Source organism: Sinocyclocheilus anshuiensis, unplaced genomic scaffold (assembly GCF_001515605.1).
Source record: "Sinocyclocheilus anshuiensis isolate Anshui unplaced genomic scaffold, SAMN03320099.WGS_v1.1 scaffold940, whole genome shotgun sequence".
NCBI classification, from domain to species: domain Eukaryota; kingdom Metazoa; phylum Chordata; class Actinopteri; order Cypriniformes; family Cyprinidae; genus Sinocyclocheilus; species Sinocyclocheilus anshuiensis.
In genome coordinates this window covers 169,992-178,159 of record NW_015549620.1, presented here as the reverse complement: position 1 = coordinate 178,159, position 8,168 = coordinate 169,992, and the positions used below count along the sequence as shown (strand labels likewise).

The following is an 8,168-nucleotide window of genomic DNA, read 5'->3' as shown; positions in this document are numbered from 1 at the left end:
GCTGATAAATTCATGAGATTGTTTAGAGATTTTTTTTGTCTGATAATTTATTAATGTCTTTTGACTGTATGTGTCTGTCAGTGTAAGTGGAATATTATATTATTTTTAATAATCAAAATAATGGGTTATATTTATATGCAATATACAGTTTAGTTTTTTTTTTTTTTACTTGTATAAGCATTTCAAATATATATGATTTTGTTGAAATAAACAGAATTGATTGATTCAATTGCAAATCAGAAAGCAGTCACATTACAGGGTCGTATATGATAAAGATGATTCACATCAGTGGGATGTTTTTCACATTTATAACATTTAGGGCATTTACTTTCGGCATAATATTTAAGACTTATAAAAGGTTCTTGTGATCAACAAATGGTAAGACTGCAATTTACAATATGATTATCTGCTAAAAAAAATAAAATGAAATGAAACGAGTCTTAAAATCTTAATCTGAAAAGTGCTTCTTAAACAAATACAAACAAATACAAGACAAGTACCATGAACAATGAACCAGTAGAGAGAACATAGCAGTGATGTGAGAATATCTGAGGTCAGGAGGTTGAATATCACCTGGCATGTGCAGATTGGGAGTGCCACAAGATATGCATGTGTGAGTTTAATTTTTGGAGCCTCCACCTATAATCATAGAGGAATATCATAATGATATCCAGGTAGATAATTAAAGCAGCATAGACATACTCTTCAGGATTAAGGCTGTATTTTTGCCTGCCCATCACCAGCTGACAGTCCACTGCCAGAAATTACATGAGAGATAGAGAGAGACATATTGGAAACAGTGAGACACAAATTACATCATGTATTTTCTTAGTATTATTAAATGTTGATTATGCTTTACCAAGACATCCGTAGAGAATTTGCAGGACACTGGAGTAGAAAAAGGTTTTGAAGAACCCAAACATGAGTAAGTCAATGGACAGTATGAGCAGAATACCATTACAAACTGTAAAGTCCAAGCGAGTCTGAAAGGATCACAGCAAAGGAAATGAGTTTAGAGTTTGCAGAGCAACTATAAGCACCGGTTATGCTTTGAACTAATGAATTAGTCTTTCAGGATTTTCTTTTATCTAATGCACTGAGGTAATTCAGTAAATTACATATAGCTAACTTTAACTTAAAATTAGCTTATGTCAGATTAGTGTAATTTATAGAGAAACTGAACATACCTGGGAAGAGAAAATTATGATTTTGAATGAGATGAGCAGAGTTGATCCTAACGCGATGACCACAGCACTTGTGTCGTGATATGAGGCTACAGTTCCCACCATGTAGGACAGACTCAACGTGACCACTGACTGCAGGCAATACAAGAGCATGTTAGGCCTTGAGTGTTGAGTGTAATTACATTACACTTTGATTTTTGATCAAGACCTAAAAGCTAACCATTTGTATCTTTTTACATCGATGGGAGATTGCTGGGTAGCATTCACTAATTTGCACTAAAATGTATTTAGTTTACAAAAAGAAAAGAAAAAGTTGAACCAACTGAAATCACACATACACACAAACAAACCTTTAAAAACAAATAATTTGCCATTTTTAATAAATTTAATTTAAATTTACAAATGTATTTATTTCTGAGTTACAATTAAAAAAAAATGACATAAAATGCAACCCGTATAGACAAATGCACAAATAAGAGGTCCGAAACATCTATATAAATGGGTATATAAATGTGTTTTAAGTGGTTCAGAGAATGGTGCATTTTTCATCCAGTCAGCAAGTGAGCATAAAAGAGTTGTAGGAAAGCCCTTATGGACATGTTTAGGAACGTTTTATGCAAATGACAATGGCACTTAGAATAATACGGATTTATTAACAAAATAAATTCTGTGAGAATTTTTCTGTGCTCATAAATAGGTACATTATATTAATTTATTAGTGAATGAGACCTACTTTTCTATGATCTAATGTAAAAGCTATTCACAACAACATCACAGCTCTCTGGAAAGCCTTATTATGATTAGTAATCGCTGTATTTTGTGGTCATTTATTAATAATAAATATTTAACCCTTGTAATTGACTATTATCCCAGGCAACTAATTTCCTCAATAGGTATGCTTGTAGTTTCATATCTATTGTCATCTTTCTTCTCACAAATCAATATTTCATGTCCATTCATTTGGCTGAATAAAGATAATGTAGAGTCAGCATTATAACAAAAATAAACCTCTTCACTCTGTTTATTTTTCTGATGTTAACTGGCATGCATAATGCTCACATAAACCTTTATACTGTATGTAGGACACTGCACTTACAGAGGAAATACAGATTGCACTAGTCTGTCTTGGTCAGGGAGAGGAAGTAACCAAGTTACAAAATGTCATGGCTGACTTAAGGGAAGGAGATTTTGTCCTGGGTCAACCTATTATAGAATGTCGTTAAGTAGTAAACTTTGTGGAAGATTCAGGAGGAACCAAGAGAAGGAACCAATTTGGTTAATTGAATTGCTGAAATGCTGCCTTTCGAGGTTAGAGAGTTTCAGACAGTTTTCAAGCTAATCCTTCATACAGAATACGGAAGAATCAAGAAAAGCATAGGGTTCCCACTTTGATCAGCGGTATTGGTTTAAGAAGTATTTCACCTATTGATTTTTCTGAGATCTAGTAGTACCAGCACTGATATTTTGCCAGATTCAGAATATAAGCGAATATAATTTATTATCTTAATGAGTGCCGTCTCTGTGCTGTGATGCGGATATAGAGATCTGAAAAAAAACAAAAACTCATTTATGAGTTGTAAGTCATGACCCAAACCTACCAGCTACAAGGTGGATCACAACGTTTGATTTGAAGAAAAAAAGTTATTGAAAATTGGAAAATAAAGCAAAGGTACAAGCAAAGGTACAAGACTGTGTACTACAGAACTACAATCCCATGACACATTGCGAATGACGATGAAAGAAGTTGATTTACACACACACACACACACACACACACACACACACACACATATATATATATATATATATACTGTATATAGCCTATGTGTGTGTGTATAAATAATCAACTTCTTTCATCGTCATTCACAATGCATAAATATTTATTTATTTATTTGCTGCAATCTGCTTGTTTTAGTTCTCTTGGTGAAGATTTCTTTGCAGAATCATGAGTTAAAGGGGTCATATGATGCTTTTTTAAAGATCATTATTTTGTGTATTTGGTGTAACAGAATATGTTGACATGCTTTAATGTTCAAAAAACACATTATTTTTAAAATACTGTACATTATTGTAGGTCCTCTATGCCCCGCCTCTCTCAAACGCTTCGTTTTCTACAAAGTCCCTCCTTCCGACAAGCGCAGTCTGCTCTGATTGGCCAACTGACCCAGTGCATTGTGATTGGCCGAACACCACAAGTACGCGTCGGAAATGTAACGCCCCTTACCATAATCGCGAGCTTCATCTTTCAAAATAGATGTAAAAACAGTAAATAATGTCATTAGTTTTACCATCAGTTAAAGCCCGAAAGGGGAACAGACACAGTAATGATGCAGTACACAAGCCGTGGTTAAGACAGCTGACTCCATATTTCCACATAGTGACGTAGATATGTGGAGGCGTGTTAGAATGAGCCGTTTTAGGGGGGCGTGGCAGAGTCTTAACTTTGATAAAGAATATCTCTTTGGTTTTGAGACTTTAGTCTTTGCAACTTCAGGGATCTTATCTATGCACAATCAGCTTGTAACACTCCAAAGAGAAAGGAAAATGTGAAATCGCATCATATGACCCCTTTAAGCAGTTTTTCACCAGGAATTCCCGTGTTTGGGATGGTTATTTGAAAAAAAATGTCAAAATAATGTGGGCTGATGGCTTCAATAAAAGCATACACCATTGATTAACAACGCTCAAAATCGGTTACCCTACAGAGAAAATTAATGTGATTTTCACCAAAAAAAAAAAAAAAAAGTGAAAATCACAGTTACCTGACTCTATTTTGCACTCTATTTTGATAGAACTGTTCATCATCTCCTAAGGTGACTTTTCTGGGTTGCAGTATTGTTCATGTAATTCACAGCATGAAGACATATCAATAAACAGACACTCATCACCAGTCCCAGCAGCTTCCAGGGATGTGCGCGACTGAATGTGGAGAACACAGCAAGACATGTGCCCACTGAGGTACACCCAAAGTTACCCTGAACCGCTGTCTTGACTGTCTTTGAGAAGGTGAACACATAACTGAATTGTTACCACACTGAACACCTGCATGGGTAGAAAGAGAGATGGAAACGACAATGAGGACCAGCACTCATTGCATTTATGATGGCTCGCAAATGATAGAAATGCTCACCTTTCTGATAAATGCTTTCCGAACGGTATCATCTTCAAATGATGACACAATCATCAGGGGGGTATTCCAGAAAGCAGGTTATGTGACATACCCGGGGGTATAATATATATTAATGCAATCAAAATAATGAAATACCATTAAATATGAAGTGTCTGTATAATATATGTGTTTTAAAATAATTATTGTTAATTTGCAGGGCTTGTTTTCTTTGTTTTATGGAGAGCTTAAACAGGCCAGGGGGGTATTCCAAAAAGCAGGTTATGTGACATACCCAGCTATGTTTGAGGATAAGTGAGCGGATAACCTCAGCTTTCGGTTCCAAAATCGGAGGTAACTTTCAGGGTATGTAAGTAGCCATAGCAACTTGCTCTGTGAAGATAACCTGGAGATTAAAGGGGTCATATGATGTTGCTAAAAATAACATGGAGCTTGTAACACTCCAAAGAGAAAGGAAAAATTGAAATCGCATCATATGACCCCTTTAAACGGAAAAAAAATAAAAATGATTACACAACCATCAATTAGGTGACGATATGCACTAAGCATGTAAATGACCATTGAACAAAAGAAGAAGAAAGGAACAGCATGGCGCTTTTTCTTAGCGTCCGTTTCCATAGTGACTCATCGATTCGTCGCTCTGTTGAGAATGTCTCGAGTTTTAACCAGGAATATACTCTGGGTTGAGTAAACTTACTCCTGGAAACGTTTTTGGAACCACATACCTCGAGTAAGCAAGGTTTTGGGTTAATCAACCAAAAGTTCAGGGTTTAGCGGACGGTAAGTTAACCGTGCTTTCTGGAATACACCCCTGATGTTCCTCGGGTGTAAATAAATACAGCTAGAAGAAGAAAAATATTATTGTGATGACATTCAAGTCATTAGATGGTTATTTCTCAAACGTTGCTCAGATTGTTTGGTTTTGTAAATGTTACATGGATCTTGCAAACAGTAAGAAATTCAATATAGTAAAACACCTGCTGGGTCTAGACTCGGTTCTTCTGTTTTGCTGATGCTGGACTCTTCTGGTGGCAGGTTGGGTGGGATGAAGCTGACTGGCACAGGAACGGGTTGAGGGTACATGACAGGCCCCGTAGGAGGGGGCATGTATGGAGGTGGGGGATACATTGGTGCTGTCATTGCATGGCTAGGGTCACTTTCAGTCGCAGTTTTTTGGCTCTCTACATCCGTCATCCTAAACAAGATGTGGTTAGTTGAGACTGCAGTGTCAGAATGTCAAAATAACAGGAAAAGATTTGTCCATTTTGAGGTAGAATTGTCTTTTATGAGTCAAAGAAAAAAAACATGTAGAAAAAGCACCAGTGTACAGGAAATGGTGGGGTCTGTAGTGTTTGCTTGTTATTGTGTGGTTTGTTACAGTTCCATTTGATATGCCAAAAGGTTAAGATGATCCTGAGAGTACTGATATAAGAAATACTGATAAAATAAAATGTGAAATTTTCCATTTTTTTTAAGATAGCGAATAATAGTAACATTTTAGTAACATTCACAACTTAAAAAAAATATAAATAATAGTACTTTTATAAATAAATAAATGTATCAATATATTGGGAAAAGACTAGATGATAATTTTTTCCAAGTGTTTAAAAATAAATCACTCTTCTCCATTAACATATAATTAAGTGAAAGTGAAAAAAAGTGAAAGTGACGTGGCCAAGTATGGTTACCCATACTAGGAATTAGTGCTCTGCATTTAACCCATCCTAAGTGCACACACACAGCAGTGAACACACACCTGGAGCAGTGGGCAGCCATTTATGCTGCGGCACCCGGGGAGCAGTTGGGGGTTCGGTGCCTTGCTCAAGGGCACCTCAGTCGTGGTATTGAAGGTGGGAGAGGGCGCTGTACATTCACTCCCCCCACCTACAATCCCTGCGGTACGAGACTCGAACCCGTGACCTTTGGGTTACGAGTCCGACTCTCTAACCATTAGGCCATGACTTCCCCAATTAATTTTAAATGTATGTGTTAATTTTACTAGAATACTTAATATATTTATGCTTTAATATTCTGAATTATTTTAGTTGTCAGGAAAGACAAGAAAATTTCCAAAAATCACTTCTATTGACTGATATTTTTTTTCTTCATGAGGTGAGTACATGAAAAAAAGCTTTTAAGACAGCATAGGTTTAGGTGTACCACTTCAGCGTGTTTGTGTATTGTTTTACTTGATTCTTCTTACCCTCAGTGTGGTCTGGTTTGAAGTCTGAGCATTCAGAGCTCTCAGATGTTTAATGCCTCATCTTTTTTTCACACAGACTAAAGTTGGTTCCATATCCTCACATTACATCATTTACAAAACACCCTCTGTGGAATATCTGCTGTGAAGTAGTTCACACAATTGCACACAATTGACCAAAAGTTGCTAATGTAAAAGTTCACACCACTGGCTTCCTTTCTCAGTGCCCACTTTTTGAATTAGTACTTATGACTCCACCATTAAATGACAATAATTCTAATATGCAATCTTTAAGCAGTTGCATCGTTTGACACACAAATAGGCAAATCCTAAAATCTTGACTTTGCAAGCTTGTGTACATTTGCAGATATAAAGCAACATGCTAGATTTTCTAGACTTTCTAGCACATCGTCTTAGTACTATTGTAAAAGTAAGTTGACTTTGTTTGCCTGTTCATTTGTGTGTTTTTGGGGGTCTGGTTAACAAGTTTCAGAAATTCAACCACAAAATGCAAGTGCAGCAAGAGCTGTCGAAATGTTATATAGAATTTTGACACTTCATGACAAAACCCACTTAGCTCAGGCACAAGTGCTTCCTTTTTAACAGAATTTAAAATGTTCACCATAAAACAAATATGAAATTATGGTGACAGTGCATTTTACACACACACACACACACACACACACACACACACACACAGTATATATACACATATAAAATGTAATATATTTCCATTAGCAAAGATGATCCAAAGCACAACAACCATCACACTTGAGCATATTTATTGTAAAAAATTACATATAAAAACAATTTTTCAGACATACAAAAGATTTAGGCATAGAAACAGCATCATGGACAAACAAAAGACAGCCATTTTGAAATGTGATACATATTTACACTTTAATAAATAAATACTCAATTGTTCTTTAGCAGAATGAAGGCAGATTGTCTGTGTTTGGGGATGTGAATATATGCAAATCATATTGACCTAAAGAACATTCCCAACTCATTCATATTTGACCAACAACTGTCAAAACACAGGATCAAGCAGGTAGATACCCTTAGCACTGAATAATTACAGAACTTGCTATGGTATTTATACTGTGTATATATGATATTTCAAGAAAAAAAAAACAAGCAACAACTTTGGAGTTAGCTAAGCCCCATGTTAGTATAGTAAATATGGATATTGAGGTATGGCACCACATTAAGTTAAAGGGCAAAAGCTAACTTAGAGAGCTTAAAAGATTGTCAAAATACTCTGACAATACCTCCCTCCACTCCACAATGCACTACACCGACACAAAACATAAATGTAACTGTAAGAATGACTTTTGCCTTTGACTCACACAGACACACTTGGCATTTCTCATGTTTCCAATTGGAAAGAACCGTCAGACTGTCCTGTAAAGGAAACACATTACAATGCTTTCAAAGTTAGAAGTAACCTCTCTGCTGAGAAAAGCAAATTCTCCGTTCAGAGGTCTTACCACTCAAAATATGATTCCTCAAGCTAAGGCAAAAAAAGTAACAGACCAAATGACCTCTACAAGACACAATAGAATAATGAACATGTTAACACCCACAATCAGCAAACCCCATAAACCTCAAAACATGAAAGATCTTCTCAAAGTATTTACCCTGTGTAGGTCTGTCA

General features: G+C 36.0%; 1 pseudogene; it reads right to left on the bottom strand.

Moving 5' to 3' along the window:
- Positions 1-619: 619 nt before the first annotated feature.
- On the bottom strand, positions 620-5,439 carry LOC107659378 (protein lifeguard 1-like; annotated as a pseudogene).
- Between the last annotated feature and the right edge of the window lie 2,729 nt (positions 5,440-8,168).